The 25,885-nt window shown below is 48.8% G+C and overlaps 1 protein-coding gene across 1 annotated transcript in view; it reads left to right on the forward strand.

Moving 5' to 3' along the window:
- The window catches only part of THSD7A (thrombospondin type 1 domain containing 7A), a 934,571-nt gene that overhangs the window by 431,071 nt on the left and 477,615 nt on the right, over positions 1-25,885 (forward strand). The gene's annotated exons all lie outside the window — the stretch shown is intronic.

The following is a 25,885-nucleotide window of genomic DNA, read 5'->3' on the forward strand; positions in this document are numbered from 1 at the left end:
TTAAGATACAACTTCACCTTAGGTAAGGATTTAAAATTAGGATTGCAGAGACTCCAAGCATGAACTGACTACATATTCTTATTTGGAAGTTACACTTATAAAAGGTAATGACTTAACTCCAATGTTATCCTATGGAAGAGGTAGGCCTTGCAGTAGTGAAAAATGAATTTAAGTGTTTCCAAATACCAGGGCATGTAAAACTTAAAATTGCATGCCTCCTTTTCTTAAATACATTTAACCCTGCCCTATGGGCCAATTTGTGCTAACCCAAAGGGTGACTCATATGTATTAAAAAGGAAGGTTTGGACCTGGAAAAAGATTTGTTTTGCCAGGTCGGAATGGTAATTTAAAACTGTTTAAAGGGTTACTTAAGTTGGTGGCACAACAAGTGCTGCAAGCCAACTATTAGCATATAACCCCTTGTACGCTACAGACGTAATGGTAATGTCCGTGGCGACGCCTTTCAGGCACCTGCCTTTGTAACCATTATGTCTGTGTACTGGCCCTCGTGGGAAGCGCTAGGTCTCCCCTTGAGGGCAGCCCCCCAGGTCAGAGCTGGAAGGGGAATCGCTTTCCCTTCCACCCTGATCCCCCTCGGCCCCCCCACGGTGACGCATGATGATGTCAACACACAATCGCGTGCTGTCCTCATCAGAGGTCACCTCCCATTGCGCTGAAAGCATGCTTCCAGCGCAATGCGGAAGAGAAATGCAAAAGCATTTCACTTCCGCTCAGGAGGAGGGGGCTAGCAGAGGCATGAAAGGAAAGAAAAGGCCTTTCCTTTCCTTTCATGTCTCGGCAAGCATTTCTGCTGCCCAATCGCAATGTGATGGGGCAGCAGAAATGCCCACTAGACACCAGTGAACTGTTTTTGTTGTGATGTTGTTGAATGAGGGGAGTGGCCCCTCGGGCAAGGGCTGCTCCCCAGGGGCCAAATCATTTTTAGGCCATTTCTGCCCCCGAGGGCAGATCGGCCTTATATAATTAGGCCGATTTGCCCCCGGGAGGGCAGAAATCAATAGACACCAGGGATTTTTTTTATTATACTAACGCATAAGGGGAACGGCCTCTTGGGCAAGGGCTGCTCCCTGGGGGCCAATTTAAATTCCGCCTAATATAATCAGGCTGATCTGCCCCGAGGGGCGCAGAAAACCCCTAGACACCAGGGATATATATTTTTTTTTTTATATTTGGGGAGCGACCCCTTAGGCAAGGGTCGCTCCCCGGGGGGCCAAATTACTTTTATGCCATTTCTTCCCCTAGGGAGGGCAGAAGCCACAAGACACCAGGGGTTGTTTTTTTTATATACTAACGCATATGGGGAGCGACCACTTGGGCAAGGGTGGCTCCCCAGGGGGGACAAAATATTTTTAGGTCTTTTCTGCCCCCCCGGATGCAGATCGGCCTAACATAATTAGGCCGATCTGCCCTCTGGAGGGGCAGAAACCTCAAGACACCAGGGATATATATATTTGTATTTACTTTATGTTTTTATGTATGGGGAGCGACCCCTTAGGCAAGGGTCCTTTCCCTGGGGGGCAAATAGTATTTAGGCCATCTCTGCCCCTCCTGGGGGCAGATCAGCCTATTTTTGTTAGGCCAATCTGCCCCCAAGGGGGACAGAAACCACTAGACACCAGGGATTGGTGTGTGTGTATATGTGTGTTTTGTTTTGGGGGGGGCAGCTCCTTGGGCAAGGGTCTCTCCCCATGGGGTCACATTACTGTTGGCCATAACTGCCCCAGTTGGGGGCAGATTGGCCTATTTGTGAAGGGCCCATCTGCCTCCAAGGGGGGTAGAAAGCCCGCCAGAGACCAGGGAAGATTTTGTTTTTCAAAATAAGAGATTGGGGGGTATGGCCATACCCCCACCCCAAATAAATCGGGGCAAAGTTGTTCTGCCCACCAGTGGGCAGATGGAGCAATTACCCCTGATAAACACCTCAGAGGCAGAAAGTCTACTAGATGCCATAGAATAAAAATAAATAAAAAAAATAGTGGGGTGGTGGCTACCAACCAATATGGGCCTGGTTATGCCCACACCCCAAATGCAGGGGAAGACAGTCTTTCAGCTCTCCCCCGCACACTAAAACATCTTATCCCATGGCAAGCAAGAGGACATTTGATTATTTGGGGTTTTGGTTTTAACTGTGGGCTATGAGAGCTTGGTAACTCTCAAAATCGTCCCAATTGGAATGGTGAGAGCTGCACTTTTTTGACTTTGGGTGGCTGCCATGTAGAAAAATCCACAAGACCTAGACACATCTGAAAACTAAACATATGGTTTATTCCAGTGTGGTGTCCTTCACGTGCACCTCGCACCATTTTCTTACCAACAATGCCCTGTAAACATCCAACTTTGCTGGAAATAACACATTTTTCCCACATTTTTGTGATGGCACCTTCCGGAATCTGCATAATCCTCAAGATTCCTACCACCCAAAATTGTCTCATCTATACCGATAAAAATTCTGCTTCACTTGTCAGCCTAAAAATGTTTTTTCCCAAACTGCCCTTTTGGACCCGCTTTGGTTCCCCATGAATTTTGACATGTTTTTGGCTCTTACCTGTCGCAGTCACTTGGCCCACCTACACAACTGAGGTATCATTTTTACCGGGAGACTGAAGGGAACGTTGGGTGAAATTTGTTCCGGTGCGGTGATCCCACAGAGAAATGTGGGACAAATGTGATTTTTTAGCTAAATTTGATGTTTGCTGAAGATTCTGGGTAGGAAACATTGGGGAATCCACACAAGTCACACCTCCCTGGACTCCCTCGGTGTCTAGTTTTCAGAAATGTCTGGGTTTGGTAGGTTTCCCTAGATAGCTGCTGAGCCCAGGACCAAAAACGCAGGTGCCCCCGCAAAAACAGGTAGTTTTGTATTTGATAATTTTGATGTGTCCAGATAGTGTTTTGGGGCATTTCCTTTTGCGACACTAGGCCTACCCACACAAGTGAAGTACCATTTTTATCGGGAGACTTGGGGGAACGCTGGGTGGAAGGAAATTTGTGGCTTCTCTCAGATTCCAGAACTTTCTGTCACCGAAATGGGAGGAAAAAGTGTTTTTTTAGCCAAATTATGAGGTTTGCAAAGGATTCTGGATAACAGAATCTGGTGAGAGCCCCACAAGTCACCCTATCTTGGATTCCCCTTAGGTGTCTAGATTTTCGAAAAATGTGCAGGTTTGGTAGGTTTCCCTAGGTGCCCGCTGAGCTAGAGGCCAAAATCCACAACTAGGAACTTTGCAGAAAACAGCTCTGTTTTCTTTGAGAAAATGTGATGTGTCCACGTTGTGTTTTGGGGCATTTCCTGTCACGGGCGCTAGGCCTACCCACACAAGTGAGGTACCATTTGTATTGGGAGACATGGGGAATGCTGGGTTAAAGGACATTTATGGCTACTCTCAGATTCGAGAACTTTCTGTCACCAAAATGAGAGGAAAAAGTGTTTTTATGGCCACATTTTGAGGTTTGCAAAGGATTCTGGGTAACAGAACTTGGTCAGAGTCCCAAAGTCACCCCATCTTGGATTCCCCCGGGTGTCTAGTTTAAAAAAATGTGCAGGTTTAGTAGGTTTCCCTAGGTGCCGGCTGAGCTAGAAGCCAAAATCTACAGCTAAACACTTTGCAAAAAACATATCAGATTTCAATGTAAAAATGTGATGTGTCCATGTTGTGTTTCCTGTCTCAAGCATTAGGTCTACCCACGCAAGTGAGGTACCATTTTTATCGGGAGACTTGGAGGAACGCAGAATAGCAGAACAAGTGTTATTGCCCCTTGTCTTTCTCTCCACTTTTTTCCTTCCCAATGTAAGTGTGTTAAAAAAAGACGTCTATTTGAGAAATGCCCTGTAATTCACATGCTAATATGGGCACCCCGGAATTCAGAGATGTGCTAATAACCACTGTTTATCAACACCTTATCTAGTGCCCATTTTGGTAATACAAAGGTTTTCTTGATACCTATTTTTCACTTTTTATATTTCAGCAAATGAGTTGCTGTTAACCTGGTATAGAATGAAAACCCATTGCAAGGTGCAGCTCATTTTTTGGCTCTGTGTACCTAGGGTTTTTGATGAACCTACAAGTCTTATATATCCCTGCAACCAGAAGAGTCCAGCAGACGAAACAGTATATTGCTTACAAGAATCTGACATCGCAGGAAAAGGTTACAGAGTAAAACGTGGGGAAAAATGGCTGTTTTTTTCCCTCAATTTCAAATTGTTTTTTCAGCTGTTATTTTCTGTAGGAAAAACTTGTAGGATCTACACAAATTACCCATTTCTTTTTAGAAATGTTGAGCTTTTTGGGATCCAGCATTGGTTTCACACCCATTTCTGTCACTAACTGGAAGGAGGCTGAAAGCACATAAAATAGTAAAAATGGGCTATGTCCCAGTAAAATGCCAAAATTGTGTTGTCAAATGGGGTTTTCTGATTCCAGTCTGCCTGTAGCACTACAAACCCTTTGTTGATGCCATTTTCAGGAGAAAAAAAACACAAGCCCTCTTCTGCGCCACTTTGTTCCCATTTTTTGAAGAAAACAAACTTTTTGCTATATTTTGGCTAATTTCTTGGTCTCCTTCAGGGGAACCCACAAAGTCTGGGTACCTCTAGAATCCCTAGGATGTTGGAAAAATGACGCAAATGTGGTGGTGTAGCTTATGTGGAAAAAAAGTTATGAGGGCCTAAGCGTAAACTGCCCCACATAGCCAAAAAAGGCTTGCCACCTGAGGGGGGAAAGGCCTGGCAGCAAAGGGGTTAATTAATAGGCCCTGGATACCTGTAGTACCACTTTACTAGATGAATGATACATGAAGTATATCAATTGGCTAAGTGCTAATTCCATCACATTTTAGTGAGAGAGCACAAGCACTTTGGCACTGGCTAGTAGTGCTAAAGGGCATAGGGTCCTAAGGTCATCAAACACGAGATCAGCAAAAATAGGAGGGATGAAGGCAAAATGTTTGGGAGAAGACCACCATTAGGCTGATAGGTCTAACACCTATGGACAGAGACAAATGTGCCTTGTTATGTGATGTTACGCAGATCTGTTGAGTGCACTGTCACCTGGGAGAGTGGATCCTGGCACTGAGCAGATGTGAGCCCAGCCTAACCTAAGGCCTAGTGGGGCTACTCACAAAAGCCAGGTCTTCAGAATCTTGCAGAATTCAAGAAATGAGAAGGAGGATCTAATGTGTAGTGGCAGGTTGTTTCACGCTTTAGGAGCTATGTAGGAGAAGGTTTGACTGCCGGATCTGGTTTTCCATATTCCGTATGGAAGTACAGATGAGAGGAGGTGTTGCAAATGTTTTTGAAAGCAGATGAGATTTTTCAGGTAATCTGGGCCAGTGTTATATAGTCCCTTGTACGTATTGGTGAGGAGGTAGAATTTTGCTTGCTTCTTTATGGGGAGCCAGAGTAGCTTTTTCTGTTGTAGTGTGATGTGAGTGCAGCATGGGAGGTTGAGAGTGATTCTCACCGCCAAGTTCTAAATGTTCTGCAGCCTTTAGTTGAGTTTTTGTTGATCCCGGTGTTATAAATTGGGTTTCTGGTTGGCAGAGGTATGCACGCTGTCCAAGCAGGAACCACAATCTTAGTCAGGGTAAATTAGATATACACAATAAATTAACCTGTGCTCACCCTGTGGTAGCTTTGCACAGAGCAGATGGGCTTAACTTAGGGGGAAATATGTAAAGATTTTGCACAAAACTTAAAACAGTAAAACAGTGAAAACACGACACAAAAATAATCCAAACCAGGTTATAAAAATAGAACTGAATTTAATGAAGAGACCAAACTGACAAAAATCCAAAAAAGTAGAAGTTGAGATGTGAATTTTTAAATAATATCTGCAAATGTAGTGCTTAAAAGCATAAAGTGTCAACCAGGCTATCTGGCCATGCTAGACTGAATACAATTTGAAAAGTCAGGCTGACCATGATGGAGTGTGGGTTAGATACAGGGACCAACATTGTCCCCCTGAAAAAGTTTCTTGTTGCACCATCAATGGGGGCTCAACGCATGAAGCAGAGGAGGTGATATGTGTACGTTGATCCTGCTGGATGCAGGCGATACATTGGTTTCGAGTCGCACAGCCTGCGCTGAGATGCATTTGTCCTCAGAGGCTGTGGCAATGCATTAGCATCAAGGGGAGATGTGTTCGTTCTGACCGGCACATCAACAGTGATGTGTGGAATTTTTAGGTGCAGCACTTTATATCCACTTCCAAGGGCCCAGGACTGGGTTTGCACCAGGTGGCATGGCAAGACTAACAGCAAGCAAAGTCTAGTGCTGTTGCAGGATGAAGTGAAGTCTTTGATATCCCTGAGACTTCAGAACAGGAGGGGGGCCAGCAAGCCTTTGGAGTCACTTTGGTTCTGGGGATGTAGAGATGTAGGAACAACCTTCTCACTCCCAGGTAAGGAGGGCAGCAGGACAGGCACAGACGATCATGAGTCGATCAAAGTCCAGCAGAGTCCAGCAAAGTGACAGTCCATTCAGCAACATAGCAGTCTTTCGTCCTGACAGAATGTCCTCAGGTCCAGGAGTGCACTGAGTTGGTAGGGTCCGAAGTCCAGTTTTTATAACCAGTGGTACATTTGAAGTGGGGGGGACTTCAAAGCGGAGCCTTTCAAGTGTATAGAGTCTCTGCTCTTCCTGCCCTGGCTCCAGACTCATTACAGGGGGTTATGCATCCCTTTGTGTGGAATGAGGACACAGCCCGTTCAAGTGTAAATGTCAGCTCCTTCCTCCCATTCTGCCCTGGATGGGCCATCAGGATGTTGATGGTCTATCTGTCATACCTAAGTTTCCTTTGTAGGTGGCTGTCTGGAGGGAATGCACAAAGCCGAGCTGTCACCCACCCAGATGTATTCAGAGGCAGGCAGAAGGCACTAGATAAATTAGGGTAAGAAAATGCCAACTTTCTGAAAGTGTCACAATTCACCTTGGGCTTACCGTCTGTATCGGAGAGGGATGATGTGCGGCCTCCGTTCCTGCAAGTCCTGCTTTGACCGAGGTAGGGGCGACCCCTTCCGGTAGCCACGGTGCTGTTGACAATAGTATGCCACCACAGTCCCTGCCCTCCAGAAGGAGTCCCAGAGGAAAAACCCCAAGGGGAAAAAACCTCCAACAGGAACTCCCTGGAACAGAAGGAGGACACAAGGAATTAGCAATCACGAGTCTGAAAATACTGGAAAGCCGAAGAAAAAAACAGTATAAACTGGCATCTAAGAGAAGACCAGCCGTAGCGTGACCACTGCAGCAGAAGTGTTGCAACGCAATGAGAAGAAGAAATTATTCCCCTTATATACCCCTGGAGAGGAAGTGATAGACAGGAAGTAGTAACACCACCATTTTGGATTGGGAAGGGGCTATAGCAAGAAATAGGAAAAAAGGTACAGATGCATGCAGGGAATAGGGAGGTGCAAGGTGTGCTGGGAAGGAGAAGGCATGGCTCAAGGAATCATTCAGGAGGAAAGGAAAGCCCAGAAACGGGGGACCCGGTAAGTGGACGCTGGGGGGGGGGCGCAGACACCTCATAACAACACTCACGTCGCACGCTGTGTGCGGCGAGGACCGACGCCCAATCCTGGGCCTCAGGTCTCGCCTCATCAGGAGAACAGCGCGCAGCTGGAGAAAAGGGCCGCTGCAGGCCCCGCGACCTCCAACACGGGCCGCGGCTTCCTCCGAGGCCCCAGGTTTGTGAGGGAAAAGATGGAAAAAACGACGGATCAGAAAGGGGGCATGAACCGAAGATGCATCTTCCCAGGAGCATTCACTCATAGGGTAGCCCTTCCAATGAATGAGGTATTGGAGACGGCCATGGAAGACTCGAGAGTCACAAATTTCCTGGACCTCGTATTCAGGCACGTTGTCAACCAGTTGAGGAGGAGGACAGGTGAATCGTCTGCGAAAAGGATCAGGGACATAGGGTTTAAGCTGAGATACATGGAACACAGGATGTATTTTCCAAGTCTGAGGCAAACGAAGACGAACAGAAACGGGATTGATCTTTTGAAGAATCAGGAACGGACCATGATACCGAGGTTTGAATTTATTTTGGGTTAATCGAAGAGGTAAGAATTTAGAGGCAAGTCAGACTTTATTGTTGATCTGATAATGCGTGGCCTCACAAAGTTTCTTGTCAGCCATTCTTTTCATGCGTGCTTTTGTGGCTAAAAGATGCGAATGTATGACATGTTGGATACCACGTAGTTTCCGGACATATGAGGTAATGGCAGGGAGAGTAGATGTTTCTTTCAGAGGAATAGGAAAGGCTTTCGGATGGAATCCATAAGAACAATAAAAAGGAGAGACTTTCGAGGCACTGTGTACCGAATTGTTGTATGAGAATTCAGCAAGTGGTAGGTACGTAGACCAATTGCTTTGCGTAGCATTGCAAAAACTACATAGGTATTGTTCAAAGCCTTGATTCAGCCGTTCTGTCTGTCCATTAGTTTGGGGATGGAAACCAGATGATAAAGCTACCTCTATTCTTAGTGTCTTACAAAATTGTCTCCAAAAACAGGAGATGTATTGGGGGACCCCGGTCTGAGATAATGACTTGCGGCAGGCCATTAAGCCGAAAGATCTCCTGAATAAAGATCTGACTTAGTTCTTTCGCCGAAGGTAGTTTCCGTAATGCCGTGAAATGTGCCATTTTAGTGAAGGAGTCAATCGTTACCATTATTACCCGATTCCCAACTGAAGGAGGCAAAGAGCACATAAAGTGGGTGGATATAGTGTGACACGGACCTGGTGGAACAGGTAAAGGACGGAGTAATCCTACTGGTTTATTACGAGGTGTTTTGACTTGTGCCCAGATGGGACAAGAAGTCGGTAGTGTTCAGTATCTGTTTTAAGTGTGGGCCACCAGAAAGAGCGAAGCAGGAGCTCTTGGGTAGCCTTCATACCACGATGACCTGCGATGGGGGAATCGTGGCACATTCGCAGGGCCTCTGTTTGGACTATTTTAGTAGGTAGGAATAAAGCCTTTTTGTGATAGTAGTAATCCTGATCTTTATGGAGCTGTGGTTGTAAATTGTTCATCTCAGTTGTTTCAAGGTTGGAATATTCAGTTTTCACTTTGTCAAGGAATGATTGTACCAACCCAATGATCCTATTATTTTCAAATAGGTTTTGCACAGGAGAATCACTACACTCAGGGTAGCGGCGTGACAGGGCATCTGCCAAAATATTTTGGGAACCAGGGATATATGTGATGTAAAAATCGTATTGACTAAACAAGAAAGCCCATCGAGCCTGTCAACTATTTTGGCATTGAAAGTTTCTCAAACACTGTAAATTCCGATGATCTGTCCGTGCCTCAAAAGGTTCTTTCCATCCCATAAGAAAGTGTCTCCATTCAGTGCAAGCTGTCTTCAAGGTGAGTAGTTCTCGTTCTAAAACCGAATAGTTACGTTTGGAGTCAGATAATACGTGTGAAAGGTAGAATACAGTGTGTTCTAACCCATCATCATCTTGTCTTTTTAGCAAAGCAGCCCCGATTGCTCTTTCTGAGGCGTCTGTAATGACAATAAACTGTTTGGTGGTGTCTGGATGCCGTAGAATGGGAGCTTGAATGAAGGCATGCTTTAACTCTTGAAATGCGGATTCTGCGTCTTTGGTCCAACAAAAACCCTTTCGTAGACTTTCTTTCTTAAGGGTTTGCATAATATAACTGGTTCGCTGGGCAAAATCGGCTATAAACTGACAATAGAAATTGGCCAATCCTAAAAAACACTGAGGGGGTCATTCTGACCTCGGCGGTAAAAGGCGCTTACTGCCGGTCAGAAGACCGCCATAACACCGCCGCGGCCGTGGTAAACCGCCACGGACATTCTGACCCGCAACTTGCAAACCGCCAAAAACCCGACATCCACAAAAGTCCGCCACACCAAAGGTCAGCGAAAAAATGGCGATGACCAAACCTCCACCGTCACGCCAACAGAAATACGCCCACACTATCACGACACACGAATCCACACGGCGGTCTTTCAAACGCGGTATTCCATTGGCGGTACACACCGCCGCGGTCAAAATACACACACACATAGAAAACTCAGCCACATTGGTCATTTTGAAATACACACACCTGATACACATACTAACACCACTCCCACACACCCAACACAATATAAAACACACACCCACATCACCCACAAACCCCTACGACCCGAAATTATTGACGAAGGCTAGAGAGAGAGCACAGAATAGACAATCCCACAACACAGAGGCACACAACACCATCACACACACAGAATCCACGCACCAAACACCACACACCACCACACGCACCACACTCATCACCACAAACGCCACCCCACACCTCATCCACACCACCCCATGGCACCCCAAAGACACCCCAGGTTCACTGACGCAGAACTCGGGGTCATGGTGGAGGAAATAGTCCGTGTAGAGCCCCAGCTCTTCGGGGCACAGGTGCAGCACACCACAATTGCCAGGAAGATGGAGCTATGGCAAAGGATAGTGGACAGGGTCAATGCGGTGGGACAGCATCCACGCAATCGGGATGACATAAGGAAGCGCTGGAACGACCTACGGGGGAAGGTGCGTTCCATGGTATCAAGGCACAACATTGCGGTGCAGAAGACTGGCGGCGGACCCCCACCTACTCCCCCAGAATTTACAGCATGGGAGGAGGAAGTCTTGCACATCCTGCATCCTGAGGGCCTCGCAGGAGTAGGCGGAGGAATGGACTCTGGTAAGTCAAACCTTCACTACTGCTTCCCACCCCCACCCCACCTGCATGCCAGCACATACCCCCACCCTCACCCCCACCCCCATCACACCAACTCCTTGCAAATGGCTCACCATCACAACCCACCCATCCCAACACCAAGCCCTGCATGCGACCACAAAGCATGGACACCCATCACCAAAGCATGCCCACTGCACACACACATCACCCCCACAAGCCACCCTCACAAAAGCCCCCACAAGGGAATGCCTGCACTTGGGTACACGGACACCCACCCATCACACGAAATGCCACACACAGAAGCAATAACCATACCTTTATACCCCTGCAGGACCTGAACGCCACCACACCGCCACGGAGGGTACAGAGATGTCCATCTCACCCCCAGAAGAGGCCCCCAGCGATGACAGCAGCTCTGTCTCACTGGACCCAGATGACCAGCCCGGCCCATCAGGGACCTCTGGACAGTCGGTTCCCCACAGACAGCCACAGGCTACACCAGACCCAACCCCCTCTGGGAACACCAGCACAGCTCCTACCCAGCGGGCCCATGCCTCTGTCTCCAGGACACGTCAATCAGCGGTGTGTCCACCACTACAGGGCACCCAGGTTGACCCACCACCCCAACAACAACAGGGACCTGGGGGCAGTGGTAGTGGGCACACCGTCCAGGGGACAGAGGCCCAGGAACACAGGGGAACTGGGAGGGCTGCTGTGCGACAGGGGGGAGACAGGCCCAGGGAACCCACTCTCCAAGAGGCCCTCTCATCAATCATGGGAGCTTACCACCACTCCCAGGAGACGATGGCGACGGTACTGGCCAGGTTCCAGGAGATCCAGGCACTGCAGGAGGAACGGTACATGGGGTTCAGAGAGGAACTGAGGAACATCGGTTCCGCAATGGGGACCATCGTCGTGGCCCTTAACCAGATAGTCACCACATTGCGGGACCATGTGGCACCCCAAAGGGCCCCTGTCACTAGCCCAGGCCAGGAACAGCCTACCACCTCCGCCGGCGCTAGTGGACAGGAGGCCCCCACACAACGACAGGCCACCAGAACCCCACCTCCTGCAGAAGAAGAACCACTCCGCAAGCAGAACCTGAGATCTCACAAGAAGACAGAGTAGGATTGCAAGACCCCCGCCAGCATAAGATACCCCCTGATGTCATCCCACTGTCCCACATTGTCACCTTGTCCAACCTTTAACTGCCCCTGCTCCATCCTTCCCCAGGCATATGGACAATGCACCTGTGAGACTGAGAACTGGACTCTGCCATGGACATTACTCCACCCCCACCCATCACCGTTTTACAATCATGTACCTATATGTAGCACTTAAAATAAATCACTTATTGCACTTAAAATAACAGGAGTCTGCTTGTATTCTTAACAAATGTATTACACATAACGGTGCAATAATGTCCAGTTACTATGTGATGACAACATACCAATTTCAATAAGCTTTAGTCCATGGGCAAACAAAGCAGAAGTCACGCAGTGGGTCATACAGCTCTGAAAAGGGAAGGGAAAGTCACAAATCAGTTAACAGGAACTGGGGGGAAACACAGACAGTAGAGACGCATGAGGCCTTAAGTAAATGAAAAATGGCGTGGCTGATTCTTACCTGTATGCTACTGAAAATATTGTTGTATGACTGTATCCCTGTTGTCCGTGTCGTCCCCGTCGTCTTCCTCCTCTTCACTCTCCACAGGCTCCACAGCTGCTACAACACCACCATCTGGACCATCCTCCTGCAGAAAAGGCACCTGGCGTCGCAAAGCAAGATTGTGAAGCATACAGCAGGCCACGATGATATTGCACACCTTCTTTGGTGAGTACATTAGGGATCCCCCTGTCATATGCAGGCACCTAAACCTGGCCTTCAGGACCCCAAAGGTCCTTTCTATGATCCTCCTAGTTTACCCATGGGCCTCATTGTACCGTTCCTCTGCCCTGGTCCGGGGATTCCTCACTGGGGTCAGTAGCCATGACAGGTTGGGGTAACCAGAGTCACCAATTAGCCACACACGGTGTCTCTGTAGCTGTTCCATCACATAAGGGATGCTGCTATTTCGCATGACATACGCGTCATGCACTGACCCAGGGAACTTGGCATTTACATGGGAGATGTACTGGTCAGCCAAACAGACCACCTGGACATTCATCGAATGATAACTTTTTCTGTTTCTGTACACCTGCTCACTTTCTTTGGGGGGAACCAAAGCCACATGGGTCCCATCAATGGCACCAATGATGTTGGGGATATGTCCAAGGGCATAGAAATCACCCTTCACTGTAGCCAAATCGCCCACCTCAGGGAAAATAATGTAGCTCCGCATGTATTTCATCAGGGCAGACAACACTCTGGACAAAACCTTAGAAAACATAGGCTGAGACATCCCAGATGATATGGCCACTGTTGTCTGAAAAGACCCACTTGCCAAAAAATGGAGTATTGACAGAACCTGCACCAGAGGGGGAATCCCTGTGGGTTGGCGGATGGGGGACATCAGGTCTGGCTCCAGCTGGGCACATAGCTCATGTATAGTTGCTCTGTCAAGCCTGTATGTAAGTATGATATGTCGTTCTTCCATTGTCGACAGGTCCACCAGCGGTCGGTACACGGGAGGATTCATCCTTCTCCTTGCAAGTCCCAGCGGACGGTGCCTAGGAAGGACAACATGGAGCACAGAGTCAAGCAACCCACAGGTTCGTTCACACAGCTTGCACAGTACACGAATCGCTATGCATTGAAAGGCTTGTATGAGTGGCAATGCAAGGCCTAGGCCTGTGTGACGCAGTAGAAATTATGCCATGTGGGCCCTTGAAATGGCGGCTGCCTGACCTGTGAAGTGTGACAGTGGGATGTGAGGTCAATGCGCTGGCGTGGCACACCGTGGCAGTAGGCGGTCGAAGACCGCGGTGCTAAGCCGCATTGGTTAACATTGCACCGTATGGGTTTCAGTAGCCAATGAGGATGGGTGCCTGCGGTCGCGGTACGCACCGCGGCGGTACGCACCGCCGCGGGCGTGACCGCCATTTTCTGATTAATCACTCGAGACCTGATCATCCACAGGAGAGGACCGATACTGCAAGTGCTGCTGTGACCTCGGTCTGGGAGATACAATGGCTGCTGCGACTGGGGAAAGGGCCCCTGCCTTCACCTCTGAAGAATTGGAGAAACTTGTTGATGGGGGTCCTCCCCCAGTATGCGCTACTCTACGGTCCTCCAGACCAACAGGTTAGTACACAGGGTGCACGTTGAATGGGCTATGCCTGTGTTGAGTGGGGTGTATGTAAGATGGTGGGGAGGGGAGCAAATGAGGAGTGCAACGAAAGATGAGAGCATGTGCCACATGGCAAGGTTGGGGAGGGGGGGGGGCACTCACATTGACCAGGCAGAAAAGTGATGAGATTTCCTTTACCACCCTGTACATGTCACATAGGTCAGCCCCCATCAGAAGATCGACATTTGGCGTGCCATCGCCAAGGACGTCCGCGCCCTGGGGGTCCACAACAGACGGGGCACCCACTGCCGAAAGAGGTGGGAGGACATCCGCCGCGGGACCAGAAAGACCGCTGAGTCTCTTCTGGGGATGGCCTCCTAACGTAGGAGGGGTGCCAGCCGCCAATTGACCCCCCTGATGTGCCGGATCCTGGCGGTGGCCTACCCCGATTTGGATGGGCGCGTGAGGACATCACAGCAGACACAAGGGGGTGAGTATCAGCACATTCTGCTATCTTTGCGCGCAGTGAAGGTGTCTGGGTGGGGGAGGAGGGCAACATCCAGATGCAGACATGCCAACAGTCACTACCACCTCTGTGTCCCCCACCTCCTCATCTCCCTCCTCCCTCCCTGTGACGTCTCCACTCACACCTCCATGCACACCACCATCAGCCAGTACTTCCATCACCAGCACACCCTCCATTACAGTCCGCACATGTGCAGTCACCACCCCCACTGCTATTTACACGTCCCCTGTGTCCTCTCCCAGTGTGTCTGTCACCCCCTCTTCCAAACCACACAAACGCAGGCAGCCACCCACCCAACAGCCATCCACCTCACGACAGCCTCCGTCACAAGCACCTGCACCCAAAGACAGCACACTTGACTCTCCTACAACCACATCCTCTTCCTCCACTCCCATACCCACTACACCTATCCATCCCTGTCCTTCCAAAGTGCTTTTCCTTTCCAACCTTGACCTTGTTCCAACCACTGACCCACCCCCTCCATCTGGTAAGAGTCAAAAAAGCACCTCAGCCACCACCAGCCCTGCATCTACTGTGACCATAGTGCAGGGCTATTGGAGTCCACCAGCTCCTAGGGCAGGAACATCGGCCAGCAGCAAGGGGACATCCAGCCCACCCCCTGGGAAGAGGACAAAAAAAACTAAGGGCCGGAGCGACAAGCCTGAGACGGCTGCCACCAAGGACAGTAGCCTTGCCCCGTCACCTGCCACATCATCAAAGGGAGGCAAGGGCCACAGAGCTTCAGCGAAGGAGGGCAAGGGCAGCATGGCGGAGAAGTCAGGCAGCAGGCGATCTGCCCAGGAAGGCCCCACCAGCCCCATTCCGGTTGTGACGGACGACACCCACGGGCCCAGGACTCCATCACAGGAGGGCCCCGCGACCGCAAGGTCGGATGGCAACTGAGCGGGAAGTCTTGGCCAGGTCTGGCTCCCTAGAAACACAGGACAAGCACCGCTGAACAGGGCCCCGCCGTGACAAGAACTGCTGAACAGGGCCCCGCCGTGAGAAGCACCGCTGAACAGGGCCCGCCGTGAGAAGCACCGCCGAACAGGGCCCCGCCGTGACAAGTACCGCAGAACAGGGCCCCGCCGTGAGAAGCACCGCCGAACAGGGCCCCGCCGTGAGAAGCACCGCCTAACAGGGCCCCGCCGTGAGAAGCACCGCCGAACAGGGCCCCGCCGTGAGAAGCACCGCCGAACAGGGCCCCGCCGTGACAAGAACCGCCGAACAGGGCCCCGCCTTGAGAAGCACCGCCGAACAGGGCCCCGCCGTGAGAAACACCGCCGAACAGGGCCCCGCCGTGACAAGAACCGCCGAACAGGGCCCCGCCGTGAGAAGCACCGCCGAACAGGGCCCCGCCGTGAGAAACACCGCCGAACAGGGCCCCGCCGTGACAAGAACCGCCGAACAGGGCCCCGCCGTGAGAAGCACCGCCGAACAGGGCCCCGCCGTGAGAAGCACCGCCGAACAGGGCCCGCCGTGACAAGAACCGGCGAACAGGGCCCCGCCGTGACAAGAACCGCTGAACAGGGCCCCGCCGTGAGAAGCACCGCTGAACAGGGCCCCGCCGTGAGAAGCACCGCTGAACAGGGGCCCGCCGTGACAAGAACCGCTCCGCTGGGCCCTTCATCTCAAGCACCGCTCCGCTGGCCACCGCCGTCTCAAGCACCGCTCCGCTGGGCCCTTCCTGTCAAGCACCGCTCCGCTGGGCCCTTCATCTCAAGCACCGCTCCGCCGGGCCCTTCCTGTCAAGCACCGCTCCGCTGGGCCCTTCATCTCAAGCACCGCTCCGCTGGCCACCGCCGTCTCAAACACCGCTCCGCTGGGCCCTTCCTGTCAAGCACCGCTCCGCTGGCCACCGCCGTCTCAAGCACCGCTCCGCTGGGCCCTTCATCTCAAGCACCGCTCCACTGGGCCCTTCATCTCAAGCACCGCTCCGCTGGCCACCGCCGTCTCAAGCACCGCTCCGCTGGGCCCTTCCTGTCAAGCACCGCTCCGCTGGGCCCTTCCTGTCAAGCACCGCTCCGCTGGGCCCTTCATCTCAAGCACCGCTCCGCTGGCCACCGCCGTCTCAAGCACCGCTCCGCTGGGCCCTTCATCTCAAGCACCGCTCCGCTGGGCCCTTCCTGTCAAGCACCACTCCGCTGGGCCCTTCCTGTCAAGCACCGCTCCGCTGGGCACTTCATCTCAAGCACCGCTCCGCTGGGCCCTTCATCTCAAGCACCGCTCCGCTGGGCCCTTCCTGTCAAGCACCGCTCCGCTGGGCCCTTCATCTCAAGCACCGCTCCGCTGGCCACCGCCGTCTCAAGCACCGCTCCGCTGGGCCCTTCCTGTCAAGCACCGCTCCGCTGGGCCCTTCCTGTCAAGCACCGCTCCGCTGGGCAACGCCGTCTCAAGCACCGCTGGCCCATTGACAGTGCCGGTTCTGTGTCGAGCAGGGCTTCACGAAGCACTCTGGGCACCATGCCTCCTCCATTAACAGTGGAGTCGGTAATCCATCTGATGGACTGTGGCTTGCCACTTCCCAGGATGGAACAGTGGGCAAGCCACCCACTGTAGAGACTTGAGAGACTGTGGCTTTGCACTCCCCAGGATGGGACAGTGGGCATGGAGGCCCCTCGTGGATCTGGCATCGTGGACTCATGTGGCTGAGGTGCCCCCCCTTCCCTTCCCCCTGAGGTGCCTGTAGTTCTATCATCTGATGCCCCAGCAGTGTTCTCTCCAATGGTATCTGGTCTCCTGTGTGGGCTTTGCCCATGTGTTTGTGCACATTGGCCCACGGACTATGGAACTTTGACAGAATGGGCAGGACTTATTGCCTATGTATATATTTTTAACTATGTTCATTCCTTATTTTGTATCTTTCATATTGCATATTTCCCATAACTTCAATGGAGCTATATTATACATATATTTAAAGATCATTTTAATTGTGTCTTTGCATTATTCCGATGGGTTTGGGGGGTGTCTCTCTGACTTGTTGCTCTGCATTGGGGTGTAGGTATTTGGGGTGGGTGTATGGCGTATGTGTGTGCCCGTAAGCTTTCCTCCTCCCCCCTCCCCTGTGTCGTAGGTGCAGTACTCACCGTTGTCGTCTGCGCCGGCATTCGTACTCCTGGTAGATGAGCAGGTAGACAATAGCTGGTAGGATGTTTAATTCGGGTTCCATGCTGTCCAGATTCCTCGTGGAGTGTGTAGAGGTGAGCGTTTTCCCGTTCGTAGTCTGTTTCCGCCGTGTTTTTATCGGCGGGGCTCCCGCCCCGGAAAAGGTGGCAGATTGGTGAGTTGTGATAGGGTGGGCGGTACATTGTCTGCCGCCTGCCTCTTGGCAGTGACCGCCGCGCTGTTTGTCTGTCCCGCCGTGGCGGTCGGAGTGTTAAAGTGGCGGGCTGTGTTGGCGGTTCCCGCCAGGGTCAGAATTCCATTTTTTTGACCGCCTGCCTGTTGGCGGGTTGGCCGCCGCTTTATCACCGACCGCCAGGGTTGGAATGACCCCCTGAGTTTCCTTGATGGAGGAGGGGGATGGCCAATCCAGAATGGCTTGGATCTTGTCTGAATCCATGGCAACACATACTTGATTGATGCAATACCCCAAGTATTTTTCTTCAGTTTGATCAAATTCACATTTTTCTGGCTTGCAGAATAGATGCTGTTATCTAAGCCTTTCTAATACTTGGAGTACATGTTTAGTGTGTTGTTCTGGGTGAACAGAGAATATCAGAATGTCATCCAGATAGTCGACCACTGTCTGGTGTAGGAGATCAGAAAAAATAGCGTCCATAAATCTCTGAAAGATGGAGGGAGCATTGGTTAGTCCAAAGGGCATCACCCGATATTCATAATGGCTGAAAGGTGTTCTGAAGGCAGTCTTCTATTCATCACCTTCTTTTATCCTGAAAAATGGTATGCTCCCCTAAGATCTAACTTGGTGAATTTCTTAGCCCCTCCTTAATTGTGATCTTATTCAATACGCAAAAGTCTGTACAAGGACGTAAATCTTTCGTCTTCCTTGGTACGAAAAAGAGGGGAGCCCCTGCAGGTGAAGAAGAAGGGGCAATCAGACCACTTTGTACATTTTCCTCTAGATATTCCTTGAGGATCTTTTTCTCAGGCTCAGTTAAAGAATACATTCGCCCAAATGGAACCACGGCGTCTGATTCCAGAGGAATGGCGCAATCGTATTCCCTATGAGGTGGTAGTACAGGCTTTTCTGGTTTCTGGAATACATCGGCATATTCCAGATAATGTCTGAGTACTCCTTGTAGAACGTTGATGGAACATCCCACTTTTGGTGGTGTTAGTAGGATACTCTTCGGGGGCCCAATAGGTTCCTGCCAAATAACAATGCTGTTGGCAAAAATGGGAGGAAAGAGAAATGGTTCTAGTTTCCCAATTAATGTAGGGATTATGCTGGGTTAGCCAAGGAATCCCCAGAATCATTACGTGATGCGGTGAGGATATCAAGTCGAAGGAAATGTTTTCTTTATGTTTCCCGAAATGCAGATATAACGTAGGAGTGGTATGCCTGACAGGTCCAGAGGCTAGGAGAGAACCATCCACTGTGTGGACTTGCTCTGGTACGTCCTTGGGTATCCTAGGAATCTGTCTTTCCATGGCTCATGTTTCGTCTAGGTAGATACCACTGGCTCCACAGTCCAACAAGGCCAGTGCTCTTTCTTCACGGCCATCTGCTAATTGTAAGGTGACGGGTAAGATAAAAAGAGCGGTTATTTCTTCTCTGGAGGAACAGATGGAAGGTATCTCAGAGTATCCCATCCTCACCCTTCTCACAGAGGACGGGAGCTGGCGTTTCCCAAGGGCTTGGCTGGACGGATGGGACAGGTATGGAGTAGATGACCAGAAGCACCACAGTAAAGGCAAAGTCCTTTCCGTCGCCTGTTTTCACGCTCACTAGTTGATAACGGCCCACGCGCCATATCGATTTGCATAGGTTCCTCATCAGTAGGACCTTTAGGCTCAGAACGAGTCTCCTCGTAACAATGAAGAATGGCGCGGGAGGTTATTGAGTGAGATGGTATATGATTCTTTCTCTTCTCCACTCTTTGCTCATTTAAACGATATTCTATTGCAAGTGTCAAATCCATTAAACCCTTGAGATTCTCCACTCTGGCGGAGTGCACTAGTTCATCCTTGATGTCATCCCGAAGACCCCTTTGAAAAAGGGTCACCAAGGTACGCTCCACCCAAGAGGTCTCAGCTGCCAATTATCTAAACCGTGTGATGTATTGTAGAACATCCTGACTTCCTTGTTGAATATTGCATAGAGCTTCTTCTGACGAAGATTCAAGTCCAGGACGCTCCAAATTTTTTTTAAAGGCAGTGATAAAGGCTGAATAGTTAGACAGGCTGGAATCATTGCCTGTCACCAAGGGGGTTGCCCAGGCTAAGGCCGGACCAGATAGAGCGCTAATCAAATATCCGACCTTAGTTTTATCTTGCATAAACTGTGAAGGACAGAATGCGAAATAGACTGTCAAAGCATCTAGGAATTCTCACAGTTTGTTAGGATCCCCAGAAAAGCGAGGTGTGGTTGCAGAGATAGTAGGGTCATCAGTGGCCCTAGAGGCTAGGGCTTGTCGGAAAGCCGTATTTTCGGTTCGTAGCTGTTGGAGTTCTTGGGCTTGTTGTTGGATAGTCAAGAGCAGCGTTTGACGTGTTGGCTCCATACTCATCACAGGATTCTCCATGGTTTCGGTCAATGACTGAAGTTTTGGGCATTGCAATCTGTCACGATTCACCTTGGGCTTACCGTCTGTATCGGAGAGGGATGATGTGCGGCCTCGGTTCCTGCCAGTCCTGCTCTGACCGAGGTAGGGGCGACCCCTTCCGGTAGCCACGGTGCTGTTGACAATAGTACGCCACCACAGTCCCTGCCCTCCAGAAGGAGTCCCAGAGGAAAAACCCCAAGGGGAAAAAACCTCCAACAGAAACTCCCTGGAAGAGAAGGAGGACACAAGGAATTAGCAATCACGAGTCTGGAAATACTGGAAAGCCGAAGAAAAAACAGTAACAACTGGCGTCTAAGAGAAGACCAGCCGGAGTGTGACCACCACAGCAGAAGTGTTACAACGCAATGCGAAGAAGAAATGATTCCCCTTGTATACCCCTAGACAGGAAGTGATAGACAGGAAGTAGTAACACCACCATTTTGGATTGGGAAGGGGCTATAGCAAGAAATAGGAAAAGACACCATAGTAAAAAAGGTACAGATGCATGCAGGGACAAGGGAGGTGCAAGGTGTGCTGGGAAGGAGAAGGCATGGCTCCAGGAATCATGCAGGAGGAAAGGAAAGGCCAGAAACGGGGCACCCGGTAAGTGGACGCTAGGGGGGCGCAGACACCCTATAACAACAGGCCTCAGGCCTCGCCGCATCAGGAGAACAGCGTGCAGCCAGAAAAAAGGGCCGCCGCGGGCCCCGCGACCTCCAACACGGGCCGCGGCTTCCCCCGCGGCCCGGCTGGGAGACGCCGCGGGCCGCCACGGCGCAACAGAAAGTGACATTTTCAGAATTACAGTTTAAAATTCAACTTTACCATAAGTTGTGATTTTAAATTTTGATTCCAGAGACACCAAACTGTGGGGGTCCCATCTCTTTCCAATTGGAAATTACACTTGTACAATGTACTAATGCAATTCCAATGTCAACCTATTGGAGAGATAGGCCTTGCATTAGTGAAAACAAATGTAAGTATTTTTCACTACCTGGACACCTACAACTGTAAAATACATGTCTAACGTTTTATATACACTGCACCATGCCCTTGGGTCTGTCCAGGGACTACTTTAGGGGTGACTCACATGTATTAAAAAGTAAGATTAGGGCCTGACAAGAGGGGTAACTTGCCAGGTTGACATAGCAGTTTAAAACTGCACACACAATCTCTGCAATGGCAGGTGTGAGTTCTGTTTGAAGTGTTACTGAAGTGGGTGTCACCATCAGTGCTATGTGCCCACCAGTAGCATTTAATTTACAGGCCCTGGGCACAGGTAGTGCACTTTACTAGGGACTTATAAGTGAATTAAATGTGTAAGTTGTGGATAGGAAAATGTTACCATGTTTTAAGCAGAGAGCGCATGCACTTTAGCCCTGGTTAGTATTGATAAAGTCCGCAGAGTCGTAAAGCCAACAAAAACAAAATCAGCAAAAAGGGAAACAGGAAGGCAAACCATTTGGGGATGACCCTGAAGAATGGGGCAGGTCCAACACATAGCATAGAGGACACTCCTGTGTTTAACGTCTTTCCTGGTGCTGATTGGGAGCCATTTGAAAATCTTCCTCAGCATCTTCAGGGTATAGAAGCACAAGGCAGTGACCACATTGACTTGGCTGGTCATGTCAAGTTTACTGTCGGTGATGATCCTGAAGTTTTTGGAGTGGGTGGTGCGGAAGAGTATTGGTCCTATCTCTGCTGGCCACCAAGAGACTCCCACAGTGAGTGCTAATCCTAAAGATCATGGTGTCTATCCGGTTGGTGTTCAGCTTGGATGAATATGTCCAAACTGAAACTCAATGACGGAAAATCAGAAGTAATGATTGTAGGTAATGATGCTCCTTCTAACCTTTCGGCTCTATACCCAGAGGTTTTTAGTAACCTTCCGTCCCCAAGGATCATATAAAGAGCTTAGGCTTTTGGCTAGACTGTTGCCTCACAATGGAGCAGCAATCTAAAAAGATTTCTTCATCCTGTTTTGGCCTACTTAGAACTTTAAGGAAAATCTTTAATCTTTAACCCCCTCTGGCCAGAAGAATTCTTATCCAGGACATGATACTCTCTCGTCTGGATTATGGCAACTCCCTTTTTCTCAGTTCTCCTGATTATGTAGTGAAGAAACTTCAGGTTGTACAAAATGCGGCCGCAAGACTAATTACGAATATAACCAGACATCAATCAACCAAATCCGCTATAGCCTCCCTTCATTGGCTACTCATAAAACAGCAGATTCGCTTTAAGGCCCTATGCATGATACAAAAAGCTCTTCATAATAAAGGTCCCTACTTTCTCAGACAAAGCATCTCACCTTATATTTCTATAAGAACCAACTATGGCAACTGTGTATCAGTTGTAACTGTGGTCATCGTGTATCACGCAGCCATCACAAAATGTTGTTTTACTGTGATTGGTTAGATGCCTAGTATATTTGTAACACTATGCATCTTCTGATCAACATAACGCTATGTGTTTGATGAGGAAATCACCTTTCTGTTATTCTGATTGGACAATGTATTTTCACACCTTTGCGTTTTTCATGCACCAAAGATCTGATGGAACTTCTCCAAATTGGACATGCTATTTCTGAACACATGGCCCCATGAATTCATGAGTACAGGTCCATTTGAAACTTGACTTTGCCTGTGTCTCTTTATTTAGCTTCAACAATAGTTGATAGGAAATCCAGTGATGTCACTTCCTGTACAGATGTGTCATTGAAATAAGTCCAATTGCTTGGCTTCCTCTTTTTAAAAAGAGATTTGGCAGGAAACCAGTGATGTCACAACCTGTGCAGATGGATGATGGGAAATACAATGGTCACTTCTTGTGGAGCTGGATGATGGGAAATCCAGTGATGGCACTTTGTGTGCAGATGAAAGATGGACATTTTTCTTCTTTTTTTCTTATCTAAAGCTACAGTTAATTGGCCAAAAGCATCACAAGGTCATGGGGTTGTGTAATTGACAGCAGTTCTTTGACTCACTTCAGAAAATGGAACAAAGAATGGAAGATGGAGTGGAGGACTCAGGTTCATATAGCCCTATCTAAAATATTATGTTCACATTGAGGGGCAGAGCTAGAATATAAGAATGCGCAGAACTACACCTCATAAGTATGCAGGCACTCTGCTCACTCAACTATACATCATAGAGGTAAAAAAAAGGCAAAACAAGACAATTTGCTTGAATGCATGCTACTTGTTTCCATCAGGTAGACTGTTAAACATCAAGGGTAACACGGGTGCACACTAGTGATCTGTCCATGCTGAGCAAATTCAGAAAATAAGTTGTAACATATGGTATGTCTGAACAACATTTTACTTGCAGAGGATCGAAAAATTGTGCATGTTTAAGAAATAAAATCCCAGATTTCCACAAAGACTTATAAGACAAGAGGGAAAGAGAATGCATAAAAAAACTAAGAGTCTGAGCTCTTCTTGACACAAAACAATAAATTAGAGGAGCTAAAAAAAGATCAAGCAAAAGACTGGTGACATCCAAGATAAAAAGAATGATCTGTAAAAGACTTCCAGATGAGATAAAGTCCATATCTGTAATGACTTTGAAAATAGATCCAGGTGGGATAATAACTGTATCTGTATCCCGAAGGAGAACTAACAGATACATTTGCACAGCTGCAAGAACTATTTAGATGCTTCTTGAAGAAGGTCCCAGAATATTACACATCACTAAAAATAACTAAACAGTGATACAAACTTTAGAGGATTCGAACATTCCCAGATTTATAGTTGTCATATGACATATCTGCCACTGAAGGAAAGAATTTTGTAAAATGCCAGACTGGCAGCCCAACTTAAGCTGCTTGAAAATGGCAAAGATCTCGCTCAGGAACTTTCCTTTGACACACTACCTACAGGAAAATGACTCAGGCCACTGATGAATCTTCACACTGCCTAGAAAATGACTTACACAAGTTTATAATCTATGCAGTAGGAGTAAGCAGACACAATAGGAGCCATCGTAGAAAAATAGAACAAGACTGCACATTATTTACACAACAAAATACAACAGAACATCAGCAAAATAAAGAAGAGGAAAGCATACATTGATCACCTGAAAGATACTTAAAACATGATGTCAATTAGAGCCCCACTAAAGAATTAGGGGCAGAGTGAAAATTTGTTGGGCTGAATGGGAGTCAAACACAAGTACAAACAGCACTATCTTGCTAGATCCAGTCGAGGTTTCAATAAACCTGAGCTCAACCCCTGATAGCCATGGCACAGAGCAGAAAGGCTACTCAATAAAATGTGCAAAGCATTTAGAAGTAACAAAACAAGCTAAAACACAACACACTAGAAACAGAATAAAAACAATCAGCTGATCGCAATAACACTGAACCAAGTCACAATTGAAGTCCGATTGCAAAGGACCACAGGTTGGGTCACCTACCAGGTTAGACCCAGCCAGAGATTTTGCTTTGAGAGTTAAGGCCAGATCCGTGTATTGGCATTATGTATACTCTGTTGCAATGTTGTATACCTACTGCCAATATGAAAGTCCGCCCATCCAATTTAAATATGAGAAGATGCTTAGTTTCCTCACTGTGGATATTACTCTGCCTCCACTCTGGCCATACTTCTAAGACAGCCCCGGATATCACGGGCCATTTAAGATGTGGCCACATGTCCATCAACCCAATGTGGATGGGCAAACATGTTGTCAATTTTTACTGTTTCTCACTTGCAGGTAAAACCTGGTGATAGGAAACAGTAAAATCATTATGATGATCTCCCTGCAATGGGAAAGGTCTCCAATGGTGAGGGGAGCATTATATTTTTTCTTTCCAAAAAAGAAAATCCCATTTCAGGCTTGAAAGAAAATCCTATTTCAGGATTCAAGTTTTTAACGATAAAAAAAATACTGTTTGCTGCAGGGCTGCATCGTTCTGATGTGGTAGTTCCTGCCAATTCTCTATATAAAGACCACATACTTGGGAGTCATTTATAAATTAGGTGGGTCTCCTCTCCACCTGGGGGACAGTGTCATTTACTCTGCCCCCATAGCAAAATGGCAGGCTGCACGCCCTAGATATAAACCTGGGCCTTAGTGTTTTTTTATGTAGGTGGAAGTCCTTCTGTGGGTCAAGGCAGCAGGCTGTATGAAAGAAGGGCTTCAGGATGTAGACTAGATATTGGACAAGGTCCCGGTGACACCGTTGGTTTAGGTGGTAATAGGTCTGAGCAGAAAAATTCTAGATTTGTGCCCAGGGAAATCCTCTCGCTTGCCAGAAACATTTGCCATCTTTATCCACTTAAGATTTCTATTATCAGACTTATGGCCTGATTTACATTTCGGTGGATGGATTACTCCTTCACAAAGGTGACGGCTATCCCATCAGCCAAAATATAAGTCCCACATGAAATAGTGTGATTTATATTTCGGTGGATGTGGAGAAACCCATCCGCCAAAATCTAAATTAGGACCTTAGGGCCACATGTAGCAACTTTCAGATTTGCGACCCACAAATTGCCAGTCGCAAATCCGAATGTTGGATGGTGTCCTTGACACTATCTGCGATTTGCAAGGGGGTCCCAAATGCCCACCTCATGAATATTCATGAGGTGGGTCCCAATTTGCGACCCCCTTGCGAATGGCGGCCCTCACAGGGATGGTGGCCTGCTGTGGACAGCAGACCACCATGTCTGTGACTG

The sequence above is a fragment of the Pleurodeles waltl genome, chromosome 10 (genome assembly GCF_031143425.1).
Source record: "Pleurodeles waltl isolate 20211129_DDA chromosome 10, aPleWal1.hap1.20221129, whole genome shotgun sequence".
NCBI lineage: Eukaryota > Metazoa > Chordata > Amphibia > Caudata > Salamandridae > Pleurodeles > Pleurodeles waltl.